The 27,888-nt window shown below is 37.1% G+C and overlaps 1 protein-coding gene across 2 annotated transcripts in view; it reads right to left on the reverse strand.

The window, feature by feature from the left end:
• The window catches only part of LOC102687199 (kelch-like protein 29), a 230,933-nt gene that overhangs the window by 185,014 nt on the left and 18,031 nt on the right, over nucleotides 1-27,888 (reverse strand). For both annotated transcript variants that reach the window (XM_015351946.2, XM_015351952.2), the window contains exon 2: nucleotides 14,585-14,656. The gene's annotated coding sequence lies outside the window, so the exon portion shown is untranslated. The remainder of the gene's footprint in view (nucleotides 1-14,584; nucleotides 14,657-27,888) is intronic.

A 27,888-nucleotide genomic window follows, 5' to 3' on the forward strand; every position in this document is an offset into this window, starting at 1 on the left:
CATGTCTTTAACTTAAGATAAGTGAGAACAAGATATTATGGTTTAATTCAAGATACAACTGGTTGTAATACACAGATCTATTAGCTACTAGTTAGGTTAAGTGGCCTTCTCTTGTTTGTAACCTTTATGTATTACCAATCAGAAAGGTCTATAACAGGCACACTTTTAATTCCTCTTATAGATAAAGGCTAAGTTTTACTGCAACACCTTAAAAGTTAGCACTGGAAGAAAATCAGAAGAAGAATTGGTAGTAAAGTTCACCCACAGCAACAGCTTTCACAATAAAATAAAAAAGCTGCCTGATGCTCTGCAGAACCAGTCGACTAAACCTCTCTACAGTAATGATGGAGATTGAGCCACAGCAATGATACTGTAAATCCCAACGGACATTACTGCTCTGCAAAGCCACCTTACAAATCTCTGATAAATTGAATGCACTTCATGTATCAGCCTTCATTGAGAAGTACTTAATCCCCCATTCAAATGCGAAATGTTTAAATTTAAGAGGTATTAAATGTTAAAATCAAATATACATTCTTCCTTTAAAATATTTTCTACCTTCCCCTTTAAAATAACAGACTAACATAATGGATCTCATAAGAAAAGACCGGCCTAAATAACATATTAATTAATTTAATTTGCATGTACGTAAGAATTAATGTCGACAACAATACAAAGGTTATCAAGAAACTAAATCACTCTGCATTGTGATTTCAGAGTGGGCAGAAGTGCATGATTGGTAAGTGAAGCATTGGATAGGTGTTGTTAACCAACTGATAAACTTAAAACAAACTACAACTGAAGAAAAGATTTCAAAATCATCAATCACTTGGAGCTTAAAGTTAAGCTTACACCAGAAGCATACTGTCAATAGAAAGAGCTGTTTACAGGCCGTGCTGTGGTTACAAAGACAAGGGAGGGGGGGACTGAGGAGTGACTCAGATCTCTTAAAGCTCAGACTAAAAAAAGTGGTCAACACGAACATCACATCTTCGTGTTCTTAAAATCTATAATGTGAAGAAATGTCCAAGATTTTCCCTTTTTAAATAGGAGTCCATTTGACTACTCCAACAGCAGTTTCAGTGGCATTCACTTTGTTTTTTGACCTGACAGGTAATGGAATTACATTTTTCAGAGAAAAACAAAATCTAGTGGAAGAAAAGCATACATTACTGTAATTTCTCTACTTTTCCTTCTTTTTAGCTTTTGCCCATTTTCATTCACACCATAAACTCTGTGTTCAGTGTATACAGTGACCAAGCAGGAAGGCCCCAAAGCACAGTGGGTAGCATTTGAACACACTGGGCCTTAGGCCACCTACTGAACAGGACCTGTAGATGCCAGCAAGCAGCTGAATCACATAAGACAGCACTGGGCCATCCTCTGCCTTGGCCACTCCCAGATTTGCCAGTGCCACTGATCTGTCTTCACTGTATGTTATTCACTACAGTAAGTGCATTTTATATGATCAATCAGCCTTCACTAGACTACAGACGTGTCTCACTGGAATCTGATGCTAAGCAAGCCTTTTTTTGCCATTTTAATTCCACAGCTAACAAACAAGAGCGGAAGAGGGAGAACACTGTTCAAGACAAAGAGTAGGTCTGGGTTGCAGTCTTAGAATGTTAATCTTGTCCAAAGAAACTGTATTGCTATCCACTGAATTCAGTTAAGGACAAAAGCACCTTTTATTGGAAATTGTATTCTTCTATGCCAGAAAAGGGAGCTGTGAAATCAAATACCGTCTAAATGGTTTTGTGACCTTGTGGAAAGCAAACTATGCTGCATGTCAAAACTACAAAGAGCCGTGCTTCAGCATTCACAGGATCAATAAAAGGTGTCTGATTATGCTTTGCTTGCATTACAGTTTATTTTGATACATTAAGCAGACGCATTCAAAGAAGCCTGTAGGACCACAGATTTAAAAAATAAGTCTTGGCTATGAACTGGAAACTAAATTTCTTTCACACAGATGGTGATCTTTTAAAACCAGGGTCTCCAATCCCTTCTAGCTCTCTGTAAAGCATCGGCATCTGAAGAAACAGGTAAAACTGTTAGATTGTTCCAATTAAACCAACAGAGAGCTTATTAAGTAAATAAATTGAGTAAGTAAAAGAGAGGTGAAATCCTACAAGATCAGGAATGCAGACACAGTACAGAAAACACTTCACAACTAATTTTTTTACTCAGTTCAAGTAGGAATCTCTCAAGTAGTCTTTTAGTTTTATAAAAAGGTGTATATAGTATCCTTTCACAGCTGTCATTCTTCCATTAGACATTAAGTGCCCTCATGTGAATGCAAAGAAAGTCAGAGGTTAAAAAGTACAGTATATGCTGGTGTAAGGCCATTTAATTCTTACATACATCTAAAACCCTGGCTGGGAAACCAGAATGAACTACTAATATAATAAATAGGGCTGCATGGAGGCACAGTGGTAAGCATTGCTGCCTCGCAACCCTGGGACCCTGATTTCAATTCCTTGTGTACTATCTTTATGGAGTTCTCCCCCTGATTGTGTGGGTTTCCTCTGGGTGCTCCTGTTTCCTCCCACAGTCCAAAAACATGCTGGTGGGTTAATTAGCTCCTGAGAAAATTGGCTCTGGTGTAAGTGTGTGCATCTGTGTCTGCATGCCCTGTGATGGACTGGTGTCCAATACAGAACTTATCCTTCCTTGCACCCGTTGCTTACCAGGATGAGCTCTGGCCAGCCTGCAACCAGAATGGATAAAGCAGTTAGAACGACAGATGGATGTACAATAGCTAATATATTAAAGTCCATAGACAAACATTGCTGTAACACACATATTTCAGATTAAAGTAAAAAAACTCCCACCAAGATTTACCAAACATAATGTTTAGAGCTTACAATTATAACAATTAAGTATCTAAAAATAATACACAGTTGTGTATAATTCAGACAACAGAAAGAGGGGGAAAACTGATTTATATTTGATTTATTATTGTACATGTATACCCTTTCCGAAAGGTTAAAAGAGGTCCTGAATGGGCATCATGAAAACATAATGAAAAAAGTGAAAAGATTAAAGATAAGAACAAAGGGGGTGAACTTTCCACTGCCGAAAGCAAGAAGGGAAGCTGAGCTATATTAAGGAAACTCAATCGTTAGAAAGCAATTGGCTTTAGCCCCAAGTGGATGACCCCAAAGGCTCATCTCCCTTGTGCTATAGTGCATTTATTGTTTTAAGAAAGTGCTGGCAAGGAAGTTTTCTTTCTACATGAGGCTGGCACAGAATGAAATAAATCGCTTTTATATTAACCATTTTTTCCAAAGTTTATAATCCATGCGGGCAGCAGAACAGAGCAGAGAATTGTTTCTGCAGAACAAAATCCGGCATCGAGATCACACAGAATGCCAAAGGGAACAGAAAATGACTTTTGCACCAAACCGTGTATGTTCCTATCTTCCAGATATCAGAACCTGCTCTTTAATAACCCCACGTCCACTTGTTACTTCCATGTCACGTGTGTTTTGTGAGCACGAGCTGGGGAGAATATTGTCACTCTGGCTCACACTTCACTGCACAGAATGCTTGGGATCGCTTTAACACCTACCATAGTAGCCTAGCCGTGTTGTTCAAATGATGCTTACATTGGCCACTGTCAGGTCACAGAAAGAAAAACAAATGAAAAAAATTAAACTGCTTTATTTTTTCTCCTAACAAAAATGAAAAATAAATTATATATAAACACATCTCTGTAGTTATTCAATAAAAAAGCACGTGTTGGGGCCACAAAAAATCAAAACACTCGCAAATCCTTGTTCTATGGATACACTTTTCTAATCATGTTAAGAATTAAAATTTACCTACTTCTAACAGTTTTAAAAGGTGTTTACTTTTAACAACAGTTTGTAACTTTCCAAAACCATGACTTTATTTGAAGCTGTTCCCTGTCGCTCAAATTGTAAATATTAATAGGGAAGAAACACCTGCTTCTGCAACAGATTCCTCTAGGCTGAAGTTGAGAAAATTAAGTTGGGAAGTAGAGTACCAAAGGCTGAGGAAACATTCTGAACTCTTTTGCACACATGCTTTTCTGTCACACTTCCTCATAAGCAGATAGAAGTGCAGTCTGTTTTGAAAATGGTTATGTTCAAACACCTAGCATAGGGCAGCCAGCTGAGAATGAGCCAACAATGGAAAATCAAGCAGAGGCAAATCCACATAGCACCAAAATGGCTACCAAAGGTCACAACAGGAACAATGCTGTAATTCATTTCAAGCTGTCATAAGACATTCAGGAGAGAAATAAGTTTATTACAAATTCAAAAAGGGTTCTCAAAAAGCACAAGGTTTGTAGAGTAGCAATGTCCAAGATTTGTCTTGTCAAATTTTCCAAAAATGTGACAAACTCTCATGGACTAAATCCGGAATTCAGATTCTTAGCAGGACAAATATCTCCAGTTAATACCATAGCTGAAGAGAGAAGTAAAAACTACAGACTGACATCTCACAGTTCACTCCTGAGCCCTCTACCAAAAAGAAAGTACCGACCCTAAAAAAGCTTTATTCACAGCCAAACAGGAAACAGGGCAATGCTTTCTGCCAGAATGCCTACTTGAAAAACAGTTTCACCTAATGGCTTTTCCAGCTGCTCTGAAATCTGAATCAATGTTCCACACAGACTCTCAAGAAAGGGCATGCTTTCATATCAGCAGGCCGTACAAAGAGTCCTCTCATGCACCATTAAACCTGATGCATGCAGAACTGTCAAGAGCTTCTGCCCCTGGCTCTCGCTCAGAGTCACCTGCTGCTGACGCAGTCCAGAATGTCTCGCACTCTGTCCGCTCTGCTGACAAATACTTGGTAATGGGACCATTGATTACCTGTCTTCTGCTATCCTATTTGTGCTTATGAGAAGAGAGGAAAAACACCTTCGTACTCATAGTTCATTTATTTTTTAAATAATAAGAAACATGGATACATGTATACAAATGGCTGCAAAAAAAGCACTACGGTTCACAACATCTCGATGCACAGTGACTAACACGAGCCATGAGGCTCCGTTGATCTAACAGTAAGCTCGCTTCAGTCACACTGAACCATTTGGATCTTTTAACATAATTAATCTAATTAATTGACAGCTATAAGCTGAATAGATCGATAGCTATTAGTATTAGTAGAATGGAATTTTGTTCGGCATAGATTTTGAGGATGGCACCAAAAACCATGTGAGAATACACAAAAACAAAACAAAAGGTAACACACAGCTTAGAGCACTCATTAATTTGGCACCGAACTTGCCTCAAGCAAGCAGCAGGCTACTCCACAAAGCAACCTGCTCAACCACAGTGTGTGACCTACTTTTTGGAACACTATCAATAGCATTAGCAAAAGCAATTAGCCTAAAGGACAAACACCAGTTCCATGAAGTTACAAGCGTATGAAAAGGTTTGCTCCCCTGTGACTGATATTGATTTTTTGGACAAAATGGAATATTTGCAACCCATCATTAGAGGCTGTCACAGGAGGGTGAGAACCACCTCACGAAGCCTTAAAAAGTAAGCGAAGAAAAAAACAGAAGTGATCAGGAATTGTGGTAGCTCCATTAGCATGGATCAACACTGTGACAGTCTGAACTGCGTTTGCGATAGCTGAAACCCAAGTTAAAACAGCACGGGTAAATTCTAAACTCCTCCACAGATTCTCCCCAAAGTGAAAAACTAAGAGTCCGTAACACAAAAGGTGGCAGACAGTAAACAAATAGGACAAAGGACTAGACAATTCAAACACCTCCAACAGCACACAGATGTCAGACAAAACAACAAGAATAAAAGGGAAACAGGTGAGTATAAACATGGATTTGGTATGCTTGCAACACCAGACCTCAAAAGAGGCCATGAGATGAAGACTCTGGACTTCACAGTTTATGTAATACCGTGCATACATCACAAAACAGGCTCCACTTTGATCACCACGTCTGAAAAATCCGACGTGGAAAGATTCAAATTCAGGCAGCGGTGTGGAGAAGAGGTAAGGATTCTGGATTCATAACTGAAAGGTTGTGAGTTCAAATCTCCAGCGGAGGAACTGCTGTTGTACCCTTAAGCAAGAAACTTCAAACAATGCTTCAGTCATATACCGAGCTGTATAAATAGGTGCAAATGCAAGTCACTTTCGATAAAAGCAACAGCCAAATAAATTAGTAATGATAAAAATAACCAGAACTACTCCTCACATCAAAGGAATGGCATATGTAGACAGGTCAAAAGAACTGAGCATTTGTTGCCTCAAGCAAGTGAGATTGTGAGGGTTTGGAGTGTTAAAAACAACTAAAAAGTATTGATAATTTCAATCTAAATGGCTATTTTAAGTAGACACAGAAGCACCAATCGAAAATTACAGGAGCATTTGGTTCACATATGTTACAGACTTTGTGGGAAGACCAATGTCCTATGATGTTGACATTCAAACTCTGTGATCGTTGATGAAATGTTTGCATATGAACTCGGTATTGATTCCTCACCAAGAGTAATGCAGGCCAGGTGACTTTTTCGTTCATGTACTTTTTGATCCACCTATTCAAAGTTAGATTCAAGATTTTTTTTTTGTTTCCAAATTCTGCATTCTCTGAACCACAGAAGAATACACTCCCTAAAACTGCAGAACTAAATTTGAATTTAAAACCATCTGTGTAGTAGCAAACATTCAATTAATGTTAATTAACAGTCAATTAAGAAGATAACATTAAGGAATTAAAATATTCTACAGGTAAACCTAATGTGATAAAATGTAAAATGTTTCTATATGTTGTGCATAATGCACAAAAATTCAGCAGTACTTAACTGAAAGCAACAGGTTGCCAGCTGGTTGTTTTTTTTCTACTTAAAGCACATCATTTTACACTCTTATTGCAGGCTTTATTATAAAAACCATGCCAGAGTGCAGTTGCTGTAAGTTATGAAGTACATGACCATGAACCCCCTCTATGTAATATGTAAAAGGCAAAAGAGCTATTGGACTAAAACTGTTTGGATTACTTTTCTTTTTCCCCAAAGAGTAAGATCTAGCTGAAAAAAAATTCTTAATAAAAAAGCCTGGAGTGCCTGATGTGGATGATCCTTCCCGTGACAGCCTTGGTAAGCATCCACCTTTGGAAGAAAAAATAGCATATTTGTGCAATGTCATTCTATAGAACAGGACTGACTTAGAGCAAACAGCTACCATTACAGATGTACCCAAAGAGGCTTACACTCGCACCCATTTAAACAGCTGGGTATTTTACCTGAACAATTCAGCTGAAGTATCTTCCGCAAAGGTACAGCAGCATTGTACCACCAGGGATTCAAACCCACAACCTTCCAGTTACAAGTCCAGACCCTGACCACTGCCCTATACTGTAGCCCCTAAACTTTTCAAGTGAGTACAAAAATGACATGATCCCCAGAAAAGCCACAAAAAAAAAAGTTCAGTTCACTTGCCCACATACAGTGCCTTGCACCACCCTTGGACTTTTTCACATTTGATCATGTTACAGCATGGAACCATGATGTATTTAACTGAGAATCATTGCTACTCTATAGAACTCTATAATGTCAAAGTGAAAAAAAATCCAGACATTTTACTAAATTAATTAAAAATAAAAACAGAAAATAATTGATATAAGTATAATTAAAGTATAAATATTGTATAAGTATAATTTAATATATAGCTTGAGAGAACTAAACATGCATGGCCACTGATTCCATATGCTCTTCCACAAAAGTACAAGTACTGTACATTACTAAAATTAAGATAAAATAAGTCAAGGGGCTTTAACAACCCATCCAAGTTATTGTTGGCCTCATGTTTTACTTCAGCGAAACCCTACAGTGCTTAGGAATGTTTTCTCACACTGTCAAGACAAAAGTTACACAAAAATGTTTATTTTAACAGATGTGTTTCTCTGTTCAGAGTGGTTTATTTTAACATCTGCTGCACGTATGTGACCACCTAGTAGATCTCTCCAAGATTTTTTAATGGTGCTGTACAGAAAAGCAGAAACTTTTTTTATACAAAGGCAGTACAAATGTATTGGCCTTAATTTGTGGTTCACAAACCACTGTTGGTTCAACAGTAAATTCTATGCAGAACTAGCAAAGCACGTTGATCACTTCACAAATGTTGTTTTCTTTTACTGGATTAAATCCATAATGAAAGCAAATGAGGAAAACATTAAGAATCTTTTTAATTTCACTGTTGTTTACCTAAAAGCATACTCTTTTCCTTTCCCCCACTACAGTCAACCTTGATTTGCACCCACAAAATATCTATTATTTGAAAGATTAAAAAAAAAATCAGAGAACCAGTGCTGATCCTCTGCAGATAAAATGTGTTACTCTTCTCATATTATACAGTCAGACATTAAATTTCAAGCTTGTTCTCCCCATGGATTTTTTTTTCTTCCATGGGAGCACAAGTTATTAAAGATTTTCAATAATACAGACATATTCTCTCAAGCACACATGATTTAAAACATCCAAAATTAGGCTGCAAAGCAATATTTTTTGGGAGCACAACTATGACTACATAAATCTTAGAAACGCTGGCATTTATGCACTACAAAATATATATGCTTTTAAGATGGATGAAGGCATTTCACCATATGAGTGGGCTCTGCCAATCTACCGTAGTGCTAAAAGTAATCCCTGCTCTTTGCCGGTAATGAAGGGTATTTAGCAACCCAATAAATCCCACCCCCTGATATCTCACACAAAAATAAGATGTAAATATGGTTTCGCATTTTATTTTCACCAGTTCCATTAATGTGGTTCATATAAAACAAACACTGCAACTTGCAAAACCATCTGAAGATATAAAGATATTCCTGGGAAGCTCAATGGTATAGATTGGTCATTGTATTGTAGGCAGGACACTGTGTGTACATGTGAAATTTCTGAGGACCAAATGTAAGGAAATGTAAAGATAAGAACTACAGAGAAAGAACACGTTATAAGGACCTGTGATTGTTTTTGAAAATCAAAAGTGCCAAAACTATTTCATTTGGTCTAGATTTCATTAGCCAAACTAGATTGGGGAAATCACACAAAATCAGAAATACAAACGTTTGCTTCTGTGCAATACAATTTGCACAAAGGTCCCCACCAAAAGAGGGAATAAAGAATGTCATTGCTTAAAAAAATTAAATCAATGTGTTAAACATTTTTGGGGGCTTCGCCTTCTAATGAAGTCACTATTGTATTTGCATAATTTATCAATAACACTCTGCTAGAAAGATGGGTAATGCCAGCTTTCATTTTATAACATATGATCACCAACGTCAAACTTGTGATCACGTATTTTGAGTCATTCTTAATGATTACTTACAAAAACAAATCTTAAACAGCTGATCCATACAAGGATGTTCAGGATTAGTAACTTTTTTCTTTCCAACATTCTCTAATGATCTAATGATCAAAACTGAAAATGTGTAGTACAACAGACATTTAATTGAAAGGGCTGTTTTCCAAAAAAACTGTCCAAAAAGTGCCTTTTTACCAAATTAAATCACCAAGATGTTTTAATGCAAAATGTCTGCATTGTTCACTATGCTAGAAGATAGCAATACTTTTCTTTAGATCTGCAGTGCCTTTGATTAGATTCGTGCAGTCATTGAGTTGTAGACCATCGCTCTATCACTCATTTAATCTAAATTGTTTGAACTTTGCATAATTGATAATTAATTGAAACGTTAAGCAATTAAACCTTTAAACTTTCAGTTTCTGTGCTTATCTTCCTTTATCACACTGCATTTCTATCAGTCACTTGCATATTACCTACTAGAGCCAAGTACAAAAACAGTCCGCAGAAACATTGTAGGATCTTTTAAGCATTTATACTGACTTTCAACTTTCAATATGAATGTTTTCTGTTCCGATGGATGTTAATGAAACAGCATTTTAGCTACATATCTTTTAATGTTCATGCATTCCCAACTGTCTTCTCATCTATAAAGAGAGCTCCAGGTATTCCAAAGAGCCACACTCTTGGATCACTTCTGTGCTACTGTCACAACTGAATTACGACCTGAAAATTATTTGGCTTCGGATTTTTTTTCTTCAGCTTTGCAAGTCTTAACACTTCATAACATCCCAGATCGGAATTAATTTGGAAGCCATAAATCACAGGCTTTGGTTGGTAATGTTAAAACAGTCTCAATGCATTTTAGTTCTGTTAACACCAGCTTTTCAATCTTGGGTGCCAATACAAACCAATAAATTTAAACTGTGCTTTGGCAAACGTTGGGAGATCTTGCCAATAAATGGGAAAGCCAACAACCTCACAGTTAAATGTTTTTTACCTGATCCTGGACGCTTTTAATGTAATTTTCAACAGTTATAATCCATTTAGGATTTCAAGAACAATTAATTCTGGATGCAATGAAGTCATTTTGTGTAAAATGAAGAAAAAACTTGTACCTAAAACAGACGGTACTGTGCTACTTTACACCCAAGTCCAAAATCCATATTAATGTATTTGGCCAATTGAGACGATGTCTCAAGTCTATTAGATTCTTACCTAAAGAACATTTGTTTTAAAGTAATAGATGGGGATTATTAAGAGGCCATGATTGGGAAAGGACAATGGGAAATTTGGCCAGGATACCCTTACTCTTTTGACCACAGAGAGTCAGGACCTCGGATTTTATTTATAGACTACTGCTTAATTAAGTTTACACACCCCCTGCCGCACAAAGGGTAACCACAACTTATCCTCTAGAGGAACACAACTAATCCGTGTTATACAATAAGAAAGGCAGCAGATTTCATGCCATATAGTTCACAGATATTGCATTCAATAGCACGGGTTAGATGTCATGTGGAGACCCCCGCTGTTCTATAGCCCTAGGGGGTTCTTTCCTCTCTTTTCCTCTTTATTCAACATCTTCCTTGCTACATAACCACGAAGAGGCAGAAAGTAGAGCACGTTTCTGAAAAGAAAGATTTTCTACGTTCTGATATTTACTCATTTCCATACTGAGCAATACATACTACATGCACAGAAAGTACAGGTACAGCAAAACTGAAAACCAGTATTTTTATAGTTTGTCTGGAAAAAAAAGCTTTAAAAAATATGGAGCACAGACCAAGACTGAAAATCATCTATGTCAACAATCCATTATGTGGTCAAATAAATACCTGTAGGTTTTCCACAGGTGGTGATTGCTTTGGACATGCATTAAATCAAATACTGTTCTGGAGTAATAAACAGCTCGATAGCATTCCTTTAGAATGATGCTGCTCAGAGTTTACTGCGCCCACCAACAAAGCCAAAACAAGAGTTTCAAATGAAACCATAAATGTATATTTAAATTGGAAGGAACAGCCAAACCTATGGAATTAAAAGAATAGTTTTTTTAAGTAAATAAAAAACAGCCGATATCAGCAGTGCAATAAGCCACTGCCGTCGTAATCCACTATTTTTAAATTTAGGATGAGAGCAGACCAGAGAGGAAATTCTACATTCCTCTTCTACTCAATTGGAGTAATTCAATATTTTAGCTGCTGAAACAGTGTAAAGCTTGCTGACAGGACCTCAGCCTTGCCCAAATCAAAGACAAAGAATGCTTCTGTTTTTCACGTGAAAGGTACTTTCTCCTTTCCCCTTGGAACAAACTTAAAAAGATTATCAGTATGAAGTACTCTGTTTGCAAAAAATAGCTTTACATTATCATTAAGCACTTAAAGATTTATAAGGGCTTCGGGTTTGACATTTTAAATCTTCAAACTAAACAAACTAGTTCATTGTGATATTATATAAGGCCTGTAATGTATACAAAAAACCTTGCTCAAAGCAAATGCTCACACACATATGGGCTCAACAAATTAGAATTATTAATACTTGTATGTCTCTTAACTCCCCTATAATTGCACACAGAGTGCATTATTTATTATTAAGCTTCAGAAATAGAATCTAAAAATTATTTCCTGTATTACAGCTTCATCTGTTACATATACAGTACTTTAACATTACAAGTCAATGGGACATCGCCTGCTAAACACATAGATGCATCCGAGTAAATCAGGTTGACTCCGAATATATTTGGTTGACAGTAACAGACCCACATGCAGTCTGCTGTTTCCAGCATTTAGTCACTAAAAGTTACCCGAGGTTTATAACAGTGGACAGAAATGATTAAGAAACAACAAATGCAAATCGCAATTCAATAGAATGTACCTGGCCGGATTACTGTCTCAGGTGCACTGTCAAGCACCCCAACTGCATCTCCCAAAGAAGGTCAAAAAAAGCTGCTGTGCTAAAAAGTGCCGTGTTGTGTGGAGTTTGCACACATTCTTAAGACACCGGGGGGAGGAACCTCACCAGAAAAATTCTCACCCTGCACAGCAGGACTCGGTAACACTTTTACCGTTCAACCTTTGCAACAATGTCAATGTCTGATTCTGCTCACAGCACCAATATATCCATGTGACATCAGACCCCAGACTGCCAACTGGGGCACATGGTAGCCCAACCTGCAGGGAACAAACAAGCACTAAACTCACTTTGCCAAAGGACAGGTCCCTTGCCACAGGTTGCTGAGTTACCTTGAGAGTCCTGGAGACTAAGGTCACCATAGGAGTCTCACTTCACACTGAGACTTCATACATATGTCTGCAGGTAATTTGCAGGCCACAGAATGTTAATTATCACCCATCTCCACTCCAACCCCATTCTAGGGGGGACTCTGGAAACTATACAGGAGGTCAAGTTGAACAATGAACGAACTGGAGCGACACAAGCACGGAGCACATGTACACTATATTGCAGGGGAACAAAAGTGATTGTTATGCTTGTAAATAAGCAAAAATGCTCTGGCTGTTTTTTTGTCACAAAGGTAAGGGGATTGGACTGCCAAACAAATCATTGCAAGAACAGCAGAGTACACCAGCTGTCATTTTAATTGACTACTTGAGATTCCGATTTCCATACCTGCTACAGAAAGGATTTAATACTGCTGTTTGGTTACACAACATAAGGCAATTAATGGCAATGTGAATCCAGGTTACTTTTATGAAGATGTTTGTGTGTCTTTTACCATTGTTACAGATTTGTAGATGTTATGCAGGCTACAGCTGCAAGGAGACAGAGAAGAAAAGGGAAAATATTTGTTATTTTCATATTCATATTTCATATTTGACAGCTGGCAAATTCCTACTTCACATAATGTGCAGTTATGAAGGGTATATTACAACAGCGGCAAAAGATCTTGAAATATCCTTTGGCTCTAGCACTGTCACTGAGATCACAAACCATGCTATTACCTAATTATTCTTTTGTTCTAAACATAAAAAAATGCAGAAGTGTTTATTCTGCCTTAATCTCAGTGGAGCTGGATAAGTCATTTGCTGGAAACTATTTCGAACAGTAAAACAGTAAAAAAGAGTTTACAATCAGACATATTGCAGTGCAGACCTTCACACAAAACTACAGATGTCTTTCATTCGAAAACATTTCACATACAGAAAGGAGGGGGCCCCTTCACCCACCTCTATAGTGAAGGAGCACCTGGGTCATGCACACAGCCATTCTGCCTCAATACCTCCAACAGAAGATTTGGTGAAGAAGTGAGAAAATATTTTACCAACTACATTAATTAACTGAATCTTAACAATTTTGGGTGAACCCTCATAAGAGTAGGGGTGTAATACCCAATTGTAAAGATACAATATCTTTAATGACCACAACATTCAGGACCTATGGTTACCATCTCATCAAATGAAATCAGGAAACAAGGTGCCAATCCTAATCTATTCACATTGCGTTTAATTGAAAAGTAAAGAAAAATGGATTTTGCACAGATAAAAGTTTAGAGTTAATAATTTTGTATGTTTACAGTGGTGTGCCCCTTAGAAGTCAACACAATTACCATTTCTACAAGTAACTAAAGCTTTCTGCAATTTTAGCTCATTCTGAATACTCAACTGATCAGGTTATTTAAAGCACTGAATAATAATCAGAAACAACCATCTAAAGGAGACAATGATGAGACGAACATATATTTGATTAAGACAGCATTCTATCACATTATTCAATATATATATACTGTACCAAGGTTTGTATTCTTATCTCTAACTGCGTTTTGTTAATCTTGACAACCACAGTTAATTGTTTTTAAGAAATTACCTTAGTGGCACAGACATCTGTTTTAAGTATTATAATGAAAAGAACTATTGCAGAGCCTGTCTGTAAATGTAGTTATTCACAATGGTTTCTGGAAACTTTAGGCACTCTGCAAGTCAAATGCCTCAATCCACATGTGGTGCTGTTTTTTAAACTGCTACTGCAAGTTTGTTCTCCCTTAATTTCAGTGGGGCTGGGCTATAAGTCATTTGCTGGAAATTATTTAGCAGAGTAAAATACAATGAACTTACAATCAGACACACTGCATTGCACATCTTCGCACAAAAGTAAAACTGATGTCTTTGCAGTGTCAACACCAGCATTTGTTTTTCCAGTGAAGGAGACAAACTAAAAAATTAATAATTAAGGTTATATATTTTAGAGATTATGCAATATCCTTTTCTGAATTATGAACGTTTTTTTTTATTTCATACACTGAGCAATATGAGCTTAATATCTTTACCGTATGAAGTTCCTGGAAGACAACGATGCACATCACAGATAAGCTGGTCTGTGTCAATACACCCAGCAGCCCCTGTAGAAAAAGGAAATAAAATCTAGTATCTGGCATAAATTATTCTGTACAAACACATGCATATTCCTGTATTAACACAGGGAAAAAAGACAAAAATCTGAGCATACTACATCAACACTTTATTGTGGTGTATTTCATTTTAACCGATGAGATGGAAGGCTAAGCATCCAATTCTTATTTTTTCTGTTGCAGTAACCATTTCCAATATCACTTCCAAAATAGACAGACTAGTGGCACTAAAACTTGTGTCCTGAAGACTCTGACGTCTCAAATGTTACATAGAGAAGAATGTATAATTGTTACAGGGAGCAGAATATAATGACAGAATAACAAATATAGGTATATGTATATGTGTGCATACATATATAATAATACATTCAGAGAACAACAGGAATACAGACAGATGGACAGAAACATTGCATGTGGATGCAGGCAAATATGCAGAAAGGCAAGTCCTCTCACTGAATTTTGACTTTTTACTGTGCCTTGCAAGAAGAAAAAAAACTGTTGTTACCTCCACTATATTCTAATTTTAATGAAGACTTTATGCTTCATGTACAGAATGACAACAACGCTACAACACTAGGCTAGTTAACCTCACTTGCGGACTCATTATAATTCCAAAGCAGACAAAAGGATTCAGCTCACAGGGAACCAATGACTAATAAAACACTTGAATGAATTATTAAAATACTTTTTTTCAAGTAATTGGTAATTGTCATCTTTTGATACCAATTAGTAAAAAATCAAATCCATTGTCTGCAGCTTTAAAATGGTCATTCTAAAAACAAATCTCTACCTTCATGCAATTATTGTTGTCAAAGTCTGCAGCAAAAGAACAAAAACATTTTGCTGTAAATGTAGACCACATTTCTTTGTACAGACACACAGTGCATGGAACTTCAAGCACAGTTTTTCCCCATGTTTTCCATTAATGTTGAATGAACTACAAAAAAATGGAAATGCTGTAGTAAATATCTAGAAAATGTGTCAAATACCAAAATACCACAGCAGGAATTCAAGACAAAAACAGATTGAAGTCAGCCACATAGAGGAGTGGGTAGGGCTCTGGTCTAGTAACTGGAAGGGTGTGGATTTAAATTCCAGGTGAGACACTGCTGGTGTTCCCTTAAGAAAGGTGCTTCAATTAGATCTCCAGGCAGGTATCCAAAGGTATAAATGGGTACAAAATGTTTAAGTGTTTGCATGTAATACACCTTCTAAATCAAGAGGCAGTCCAAAAAGTAAACTCCAACCAAAGGCTATACATTCACTTAACAATGAATGCTACTGTACATGGAACACCTAAGCAATTAGAAACACCTACTAGCCATTTGTCCCGATACTTTTGCTCACCTGAAAAGGCAGGACTGAACAAAAGAAACGACACTGTTCTAACATGGTTACACATGTATGCAAAACAATACCCAAAACAAAAACTGAAATTCTACACTTTTACCTCATATTGTTTTATGTGAAATACAAATTGCTTTAAGACACAGCAAAACTTACAAATTTCATGTGGGGGCGAGCAGTATACTGGTAGAAATATGTGCCACGTTATGGATTTGGCTGTACGGTATAGGGATTTTGATGTTTACATAGATTGCTTACATACATCGATGTAGATTGTTTACATACATCGTCGCAAATTTTTACTAATGACCCATCATAGCTTACAATTCTGCCTTATTTTATCTACAACTATAAAATTCTAAAAAAGTTCATATTGCTCATATTTGGAAACCTGATAGGTTCAGAATTATTGATCTTCGGTGGTTCAGACGTCCGGTTTATGACGCATCCGAGGTCATTGCGGCTAATAAAAACACGTGGGCGTCCTCTTCCTTTTATCCTTGTGAAATCAAGTACACGTTCGGTATGCAAACACTAATACGCGGAAAAATGGGTAAAGGCAGCTTTAGTGAGACAGGAGCAAGCAATGAAATTGTTGAAAATAAGGGTGCTTCATCGGTTGTCTGGAAATGGTTCGAATTTAAGAAGTCGGACCGCGAGTGGCTGTTGACAAGTTTGTCTTTCCTGCACGTACTCTGTAACCTGAAGTATAACTTACCCTCTTTTTCATATTTTTACACTAAGCAGCCGTTTGAATACTTGAGGAGCTATTACTTTAATGCTTGAATATTTTTAAACTTATTTTTGTAATTTTATTTCGTTTTCAGAAGTATTACAAATTCAAGTTTATAAGAATTATATTTACTTGTTCGTGTTCATAGGTTTCTTGTATTGTTTCAGTTCTGCAAAATACAAATGTTCTTAAAATGTGCGACTTCTACTTCAGTTCAATGTGAAATTTCAAAAATACAAAAATAGGAACAACACAGTAGCTAACCAACAGTTCATTATAACCTAATACGCCTAATAACGCCAGCAGCCATATCACCCTGCAACTCACAACTGGCAACCCACTGAAGCTAAGCAGGTGTGAGCCTGGTCAGTACCTGGATGGGAGACCTCCTGGGAAAAACTAAGGCTGCTGCTGGAAGAGGTGTTAGTGGGGCCAGCAGGGGGCGCTCACCCTGCGGCTCATGTGGGTCCTAATGCCCCAGTGTAGTGACGGGGACACTATACTGTAAACAGGCGCCGTCCTTCGGATGAGACGTAAAACCGAGGTCCTGACTCTCTGTGGTCATTAAAAATCCCAGGGCGCTTCTCGAAAAGAGTAGGGGTGTAACCCCGGTGTCCTGGCCAAATTTCCCCCCTGGCCTTTACCCCATCATGGCCTCCTAATAATCCCCCTCTATGAATTGGCTACATTACTCTGCTCTCCTCCCCACTGATAGCTGGTGTGTGGTGAGCGTTCTGGCGCACTATGGCTGCCGTCGCATCATCCAGGTGGATGCTGCACATTGGTGGTGGTGGAGGGGAGTCCCCATTACCTGTAAAGCGCTTTGAGTGGAGTGTCCAGAAAAAAGCGCTATATAAGTGTAAGCAATTATTATTATTATTATAATAGTTAACTCCAGGCAATAAAAACGTACTATCCAAGTCTTGTACTCCTTTTAAAGCATGTTCTATTGAAATAATGAGAAAAAATGATATATCATGATGTATATCGTTACTGTCCAAAATTAAAATGATACTGTGATATAAAGTTTAGGACATATCATCCAGTCCTAATCAGGACATCATCATTCCCTTACTCTTTCTACAGTATCAGTCCGGAACCAATATTCTTCAGAGAACTGATGATGGGCACATGCAAAAAGAGGAACCAGACTCTACTGAGAGCTGGAAATCAGTACAGAACCACCACTAGTACTTAGTACCATATATTGAATTAAAACTGCCGTAATAAGAACAGTCAGGGTACTTCTGGTGCAAGAGGGCTTTAACTGATATGGTATTTTGCACATCTTATGATGGACGAGAAATGTTATTCATTATTCACGTTAATTAATTTTTGGTATCTTCCAAATATGAAAGAAAAGGAGGAAAAGAACAGTAACGTAAACACTGATATTTACTCCTAGTCCCAGGCCACTGTATCCTCAGATTTGGATTCTTTAGACTTTTTTTGAACCAATGGTTAATTTATTGAATAACAGCATCCCACCTGGGTTTTGAACTCAGAACCTTGCAGTTGGAATCAAGAGCACTAACCTAACTACTCCATTTGATATTTGAAAATTGAAAAGACTAAAACGAACAAAACCTCATTTTAACATGGTCATACAAGCTACCGTTTATATCATTTATACACAGACACCACAGGAAAATGTCTGAAATTCAGTATATTCTGGTAGATAGCAAGTTGATACAATAATTCTACACAGTTTCCACCTCATTTTAAATGTTAGAAGCACTAAGGGCAAGTTTACACCATGAATCTTTCAATGACAAATCTGACATTTCCAATTGTAAAAGCAAAGGAATTTCCTTTCTCCCCTCGGAGTTCAGAACAGCTTCTAGAAATCTGAGGTAATAAATCCATATCATTGGCATTTATCTACTTGGCACAAGTGACCTTTATTATTTTTGGATGTCAGAAATGATTCCCCAAAAAAGTCATTTACAGTATAAACTGCTTCAATAGCATAAAGCTTCGGTGCCCTAGTTTTTGCCTTTTTGGCTCATCGCTAGTTAAGAAAATAAGGAAAGGGAAAATGACTAGCAGCCAATCTTGAGGCACAGCGTGATCCTGAGCGCTGGGCAAGAGGCAGCTGAGTCGGGAAAATCCAGAGGCAATATGCAGGGAACTGCGCCGAGCTGCGAGCACACCGAGTCCGTACTGCGCAGGGAGCTGTGCTGAGCATGCAGGCGGATCGGTTCTGTAGCCAGCTCAGGACTGGGGAAGCGTTCCTGTGTTTGTGCGGTATAAGTACAGTCCCGCGATCGTGGTCAAGCAGGAAGGGGGTCAAAGAAGGTGAAAGCAAGATAAGCAGAGTCCAAAGCACAAAGGGGAAATCCGGGAGACATGGTTGAAGCAAACCAAGGTCGAAGCTGAGATGCACACTGAAGGAAAACAAAGCCAAAGGTTGATTCGAGATACAAAGCAAGGAGAGCTCAAAAGCTAGGGAAAAAAGCCTGGGAAACGGAGACAAAGACTCGAGGGCCTCAGAGTAGAAACTCAGGAACAAGATTTGAGGGTGCTCAGAGTAGAAACTCAATGACACAAACCCGAGCTATGACAGATCTAAGTGCTTATCTTGCGAAGCTCCTGGAACACCAGGTGATCCAAATTACCTGTTAATTGGTTTCTGCAGCAACTAGTGCAGGGAGACAAGTGAAGATGTAACCGGCTGCTGCATCAAAGCTACCTTGCTCTGCTGCTCATCAGCAGGGGCTGACTTAACACTTTTCAGTTAGTTTTTGTCATAAATCTACTGACAGGGCCAGAGTGACATGACTAACACACATTTGTAATGATGTGACATGTGGCACCTTATTCCGCACTTTCTGTTGTCCTGGCAACCTGGCAGCACACTAAACAAATGACTACACCTTACAGCTAAGGCAAAATAACCTTACCCAAACGAAACTGAAGGGTCAAGAAACTGTACACAAAGCAGAATTCTGACCAAAACAATAAGCTCAAAACAATACCTTGCCATGATTATTGAAATAGTACAGCAAGACATCTAACTGAACATCAACATGTTGCAGGCTACAAAATTACAATGAGGAGGTTTTTCCAGGTTTCTCCCTAACCATGCCTCAACTCATAGCGGATTCCCAAATCCTGAGATCTCACGCTTGCATCCACTAGAAGAAGTAAACAAGGACTTCCCTTTTCAACAGAACGGCCTCTTGGAAAAGCACCAGCAGACAACAAGCTGCTCCTCTCAACAGAACATTTAATATTCACATTTTAACACTTCAGGATTATCTATTACTCCAAATGAGCAGACATGTTAATCCAAGACCATAATTTAATACCTTTTCATCAACATGTTCAAACGATTATTATAGCCAGCGTATTTAACCCTGTATTACTTAGCTCCTGTAATCACTAAGTGATTGACCACGTTTTATAGAGCGTCACAACAGCTTGATTTAAAATTACTCATGGACTGGTTTGCCACATTTTACTGTTGTGTGTTAATAAAATTGTATGTTGCATGCTTTAAACGCATGAATTTAAATGGCTAATTGTTTTGATTTATTGATTCCTTGTAGCCATAAATGTAGTCTGTGAATTTACTTATCGCATTTAAAATTTAGAATTTAAAACATCAAATCACTGGAGTAGATAAATGTTCTAGATCTTGAGTGCATTTAATATTTAGACTTATTACCAGCTACTCTAGCATGACTTTAGGAAGGTGCTTTCAGATTGTGTTTGACATGGAAATGCTGTCTAAAAACATTTAAAGCCTTCATGTGGGTTTTGAGTACCTTGCCATTGTACAAATTATTAATTCTTACAATGGTAAGGTACTTGCAACCCAAAGTGTGCTCACTTGTAGATTTCCATCCATTTCTCACATTCTAGTCAGTTTTCGAAATCGTAAATCTCTGTAAGGTCACTGTGCGAAAGAACAATTTCTCAACCCATATTCATCTCTATGGTGAAATATGTTTCAACTAATTTCTGAGATTTGTCTAATTGTGAGAGAAGAAATTCATATGCATATACAGTTTAATATTCAAGGAACCCAAAGAATGCATATCAAACCCCAATTTAGTCTATCGTGTAATTAGCACATTATTTAATCTCTGTCTAAGCCTATGCTGTTGGGTCATAAAGCATTATCCAGATCTGATCAACCATTAAACTAGCCCACACGAAATGCTTAGAGAAAGAACTGTCAAATTAACATTGTTGAAAGATGTATTCTTATCATCATTGATAAGCACTGAAAAATGTATATAAAATGCCCTGTGTTACGGAGTCTTCTGTAACTGGGCACAATGAGGGGAAAGTGCATTGACAACTGGTACACTAGGTTCACATGCAAACAGAAAAACTGTGAAACACTTTGGAGTGAAGGATTTACAGGGACAGGTATGTCAGACAGATGCCAATATTGGACCCTACAAATAAAGTGTATGAAAGCAAAAAGAGAACATTGCACTGTTTTATGATGAGATTATTATTGTAGATATTTCACAGCATACCAACTTGCTACATTACAACAAGTCATCAATGATTCCAGCAATGCATTCACTTTACTGTTCATCTGTCTTAAAAATAAAAATAAAATTACCTTAATTAACACTGGGGCAAATCCAAATTTAGTGGGGAATAACGCAAACCTACTATGCAATGACTTTTCCTAAAATACTATCAGCCCAAAACAGACATTAAAAGCACATTTCATTTTTTCCTTAATCACACAACGCTAGGTTACCAGAGACCTATTTAAATTCAGAAAACATAGGCCTGAAATATTGTCATTAATCATCCAGGCTGACCAGATTCACTTGACTGTGTTAAAAAGCTTCAAAACGCATCTGCTCAAGTGACAGCCTGCACTGTCAAGATGCAGGCAACTAATAAAAACTGAGGGACTGTACAAAATGACACATCAGTAACTCACCTAGCTTTATAAATAAAATATCTAAAAAAATCTATTTTTTTACAGAATAGAAGGAAATACATTTAAAATGGGCGGACAACTTTTAAGTAAATTTGCTTACACATTTTAAAATAAATGAAAGAAATATATTTACTCACACAATGGCTGGATAGGTATTAATAGTTACTAAAGGCTGCTCAGATATTTAAAGCATCTGATTTATAAAAAGACTGAATGTTTTTCATTTCTGTATGAATTCACTCAATCCAGAGCTCTACACAGCTGCTAACAAAAATCTGTTTTATCACTTGAAACCCAACAAACGACTTTTGAAGAGTGAACAGTTTTTATCCATTAAATCATTTTTAGCATCTCTTTAGGTTTTAGTTAGTTTCATTAAACATCAATTGTTTTGCACCCATAGATTGTTTATAAAAATAAAAATATTTAAACAAATCACAAAACAGCTATCAATAATGAAAACAAAGCAAAACAACCCCTCCTAACCCCACTCACTCCGCAGTAGCTTTTTAAACCCTGTCAAACTTGTGTTTGGTCTTTAAATCTTTGATTTTCCCACTCTGTAAAGATCTAAAAAGCACACTGAAAGAGATGTCCCAATGCGCAAAAAACATTTCTGCCACTCCAAGAGCAGTGTCAGGGTGTTATCTGGAATAACATGGTGGAACAGCAACGTAGCTCTGTGCTAGCAAGGTGGTTTTATTTTTCTTTTTAATTCTGGTCTGCGATGGAAACCTGCCGTTTTTAAAACAGCTGGAGATCACTGTACAGCAAACAGAGGCAGAGCTGCTACAGCAGGTAATCTGACTCTGGTCTATATACAAGAGTGATCAAAGGAGATGATCCAGGAAATCCTGCAGTGGATTCAAGTGGTTGAGGACATGATAAAAATCTCTAAAGCGGTAGATGGCAGAGGGGGACAATTTCATCAGTCAGAAAGTTTATTTTATTTAGCAGCAGGCCTCTTGACTGACTCCCCCTCCAACACACGCACTCAAATCTGTAACAAACTACAACCTTTCCACCCCATTATCAAACATTCTTTCAAGATGCATAGTGCTATTGTGCAAACTAAAGCTGGTAGCTTTGACAGAGGTAACCATGCTGCACTAAAACACCAAGCACTAAACTCAAACATTCAGGACCCTTATCTTGTTTGAGAGGTAGGTAATGCACAGACACTTTCAGAAAAACTAAACTGTCTTAACTATGCTGGGGAACACTCATTTTAATGTAACAGGGCTGTGCAACTATGAGTAGTAATACCTACAGTTACTGTATGTTACTACAAATAAATTTTGAAAACATCTAAAAATGAGGTTCAAACTTTTCAACTAGGCAATTGTGCAATAAGCTTCTTGAGGATTGTTGAGGATTTGTGAGAATAAACATCTTATATTTGCATACTTTTAATAACAAACTGCACAATACACTGTAATGGTTTGCTAGTGTTTGCAAATAAAGCTTATTGAGCTCTTTTTGTTAGTTTTCCTATATCGTCTTTACAAATTTAATATGAACGAAAATATATAATATATGGCCCTGTTGGTACACTCTTTGATGGGTTACAGTGTCGTGCATTTTCAGGTGTGCTCACGGGCTTGCTTTAGTGAGCACTTTTAAGAAAGAGATCAGGTGTTGTGCTTAAACATTGGGTAAGTAAATAAACAGAAATTATTATGGAAATCTAGCAACATCTCTTCAAGAGTAGAGTTAGCATGTAGGCCAACCTTTATTCCCAGTATTCCAATTTTGTATGAATAGATAAAATAATTTACGGTTCTTGAATCCATTTTTACTATGGTGCTCAGTGCAATGACACTACAGTTCCAAATCAGAGTGTATGCTGAAAACCCTGTGCTGTGGCCACACAGTCTTCAGGCTTCTCACTACTGTACCACATCACAATCATATCTGTGTTACCTGTAAATTTCAGACGTGCTTGGATTTCACTTTGACAGACAAAGGTCTACGTAAGGGTCATATGTATTATTGGCACTTAAGTACTTTTGTGTTATCTGTTCATTTGTTACTGTAAGTATTCGTCTTGGAATGTAATGTTCACTCTCATTTCATATTAAAGGGGTACTTCTTGCTGCATGTTTAAATCAGTGTTAAGGGTAAGAATGAATGACTTGTTTTAAAAACGGCAGAATTAATAAGCAGCTGAATAGTGTAGCAACAATGGTGTTACTATATAATTAAACAAGGCCATTTCCCTGTAATTATAGAGCAGTTACTCTGTGTGGTGATAGTGGAATTTACTTCTAATTAGTCAGCCTTAGATCAGGTAATTATGTGGATATTAATGTCCTGGAATTTAAAGTGCTCCCTATATGTGCTCTTGACAGCCAGAGGACTAAAACAATGTTTCCCCCCTCTCAAATAGTAGGTCACTGTATTAAGAATAAAGATTTCTTTAAAACTAACCTCTTTCAGCAAACCTTGTGCAAAAATATTAAAATATAATTATCTTTAATCCTCAGAAGCTCAACCCCTGTTGTGCTCTGAAAGTAATTCATCAACTTCATTGACTTAAAGCACAATCAGCTGATGCAGTGTCTCTGGATCACAGGCATTATATTAACAAAGGGTTTGGAAGCTTTGCAGTAACAGTGAGACAAGCTATCCAGTCTCCAAATCCGAGTTCAATAGTCTCATTGGATCAGAGTGAAGTTTACGCACTCTGATGCACCACATCAATGGCCTTTCTTTTTATCTTTGGATCTTAGATTCAGGCAGCCTTGCACTGTTTAACCTCCAAGCTACTTGCGTGCATAATCATCTATACTGCAAAAGGGCTTCAATTTACATGTCAATCCAGATTAAAAGAAAGATTCAAGACTTTTGAGATACATAGTAAATGATCCTTATGAAAACAATCCACTGATGTCTGGAACTGAATAAAGTAAGAAAAAAAAAGACACATATACATCAAAAAGTGCTTATGAATCGGTCTACAACTTACAACAGGAAAAAAAACCTGCACAGCTGTTTTGCTTATGCATACTTTTTTCATCATTCTAAGTGATATTTTAAGGGGATAAACATTACTGGTTACACTTTGGTAAGTGAGATAACATGGCTCCATGAAAATTAACACAAGTACAAATATCAACCATGTATTTTTCACAGTAAAGGTATTCTTTGTGGCAAGTCTTCACACATATACTCATTTACCCAAAGGGCTGTGGGAGTATGGAACATTGGTAGCCTTTTTTATGGTCCTTTAAGAGACATTTGAAGGCCCTAAATGATTCACACCAAACCAAATAAACCAAAGAGACAAGTTATAAAGAGCAAAGGTCAATATTTACAGAGGTAACGCTGCTCACATTTTTCAGTTCTAATGGAAAACTGCACTAGAAACTAAAAACAACATTGATCATACTGTAGAGTAGTATTTATAGTGGAACATGGATAGTACAATGGGAATGTACAGGATCTAATGTGAAATCATAAAAGCTGAAAACTTTGCTGAGCATCTAATGAAACTTATCACTATTTATAATATTTCTTTTTTATGTATTGTATGAAAAGTATACAAATAGTATACTCAATTTGTATTTTGATTAAAATGTTTCCTGCAAATTTTAAGTGATTATCCATGATTCACCATGTGATTTTTACTGGTGCGTAAGCACCAAATTTCCTTATTAGTGAGGAAAAAGACAAAGCACAAAAGATTTTAACCTGTTCAATATCAAGCCTGCTAAAAGTCAACAAGTGGGCTCTTGTCATTTGCAACCTTTCTTATGTTCTTATATAAAAACACAAGCAGGTTATGTCCATTCCTATCAAGAGCACAATGCCTACATATTGAAGGAGGCTAGAATACGTCATCTCAGACCACAAGCTAATTTTTGTGTACAACAGACCAATCAAAGTGGAGATCTATGTGTGAAGGTGTGGGAAGGTGTATCTAGCCCCTGTAGAACTTCATTTGCAGTGGCTGATGGAAACCAGACTGAATGAACTGACTTAGGTCCTATAATAAAAATTATTAGCCTGTTATTTTTCACAGTAGACCCCTATTGATGACAAACTTTAATCAGCATTATGAATTCACCTTTGTCATGTGGAATAAAATGTCAGCACACCTATATAAAAAGAACTATATTCCTGATAACCGCTACAAATGTTGAAATTCTTAGTGATTTTGAAATACACTATAGATTAAAAAAAAACATACTGCTCTGTTCTCTGAAGGATTTGCCTCTGTATGCTGAGAAAGAGAGACAGATGTGGGAAAAAGGCTTGTTTTTCCAATTGCAACCATCCTCAAGACAAAGCCTGACACATTTAAAGACACTTCACACAGACTGTGAAGTCTGTAAACTTTCCTGATGTGCAAATGGATACAAATGTAAGTTGTCCTGGATAAAAACATTAAAGTAATTAATAAACAACTGCTTTTGGTTAAAAGGGTAAATGTCTCCTATAAGTACCACAGATGTGTTTGCATACACACCTACAATTTAGGTTCATTAAAAAAAACAGATTCTGGGTCAATGAAATGTGCATATATTGATTAATGGTCAACAAAGTGCACTCATTGTAAAGGTCAATTTGTTTAAAGTTTTACAGTCCTTCATTACTTTGAATTTGTGGTGTTCTGCAGTACTGCATATAAACATACACACAACCTAGTCTTAAAAATGTTTTATTGTTTTACTTTTGAACCAGTTTGAACCACCAAATGGCCTATTTTATAACAATGATTTTTTCCTGACAGCACATTACAAATAGGGTGTAGAAGACAATATGACTATTTTGACATGACAAATGTTGCTGGTTTCTAAACTCCAGAAGTGCAGAAAGTCACTATGCTGCTGTATATTAAAAACCCTCTTCAGTGTCTGAGCCAGCTAAAGCCCCTGCCTGCTGTATTGGATCAATTCCTCATCCTGCAGGTCACAGGTTCAAATCCATGCTGTGCCCCTCGCCAACTGTGGCCAGATGTCCCAAATAGCTTCCACTGAGCTACTGGCATTAGATGGGGCAGAACTGGCAAACGATACTTCAACAAAAAACATTAGATGACTGAAGTTGTGGGTGGATGTGAAGTCTTCAAACAATATTCAATAGTTTTTTTCATTTCAGAAAAACTAAAACATTTTGACCTGCCGGACACCAACAAACTCATAGGACTTGTATGTCCATGTGGACATTTTCATCACCACCAATCATGGAAAAAAAAGTGTTGTGGACAGCTACAAAACAATTGTAAAATATCCATTTTGGGGATTACATTTCAGCTCTTTTTCTTTACACTAACAGATCTGTACTTCATAGCATTTTACCTTTATGTGTAGAGAGGAAGAAATTAAGTTAAGGATTAATCAATTAGATATGATTGATAAATGTGACCATTTAAGGTTACAACTTTTCATTTTGGCAGCTCGGTGTACTTTACCTCCAGATAATGGGATAATGTTCCTGAAGATTCTGAAAAATGTGAATTACAGAATGATACATAAACACCTTTGGTTTCCTCCCATCCAAATTAAATTTAAAGAGTAGTCAATGTTGCTAGAATCGCACAAAATACTAGTAAGGACTAGTTTATAACAATAACTGTTATTCACATTACCCATGACATGCAGAAATGGGGAGTATTTCTTAGGGCTTTGGACTTTAAACTGGAGGGTTGTGAGCTCAGATCCTATGTGGATCACTACTGTTTTACACTTGAATAAGGTACCGTACTTGAATTGCTTGGGTAAAATATCCAGCTCTATAAATGGCTACAAATATTATATTGCCTTGGTAAAATGCCATTAACTAGACAAACTAATAATAACGCATATATTGTAACTCCTGTTTTAAGGCAGTGTGTATATACATACGTTTTCGTATTAGTTGAATCATTTCAAAGACACAACAAACAACAGATATCATATAACGTAGTAATAAAAGAGTTAAAACGCAGTACAGTTTGAGAAAATAAGCTCTCTGATCTATTTCAGTTTGGCAAGACCTTTGGAGATAAATCTCTGGTTGCACGCCAATCTTTCTAACATGATACTTCATAGCCAGGGGCCATATGAGTCCACGTAGCCTCTTCACATTGTTCTCCTACAAGAAATAGAGTATGAATGGTGAAACCGAGAACAGGGATCTTTAGTGCCAAGTTCATGTACAGCAAGCAAGGGTAACAATGCACTGCAAAAGTTCACCACTCAGCCCATGCAGTATAAAGTTACAAAAATGTTCATATATGATGAT

This window comes from Lepisosteus oculatus, chromosome 2 (assembly GCF_040954835.1).
Source record: "Lepisosteus oculatus isolate fLepOcu1 chromosome 2, fLepOcu1.hap2, whole genome shotgun sequence".
NCBI classification, from domain to species: domain Eukaryota; kingdom Metazoa; phylum Chordata; class Actinopteri; order Semionotiformes; family Lepisosteidae; genus Lepisosteus; species Lepisosteus oculatus.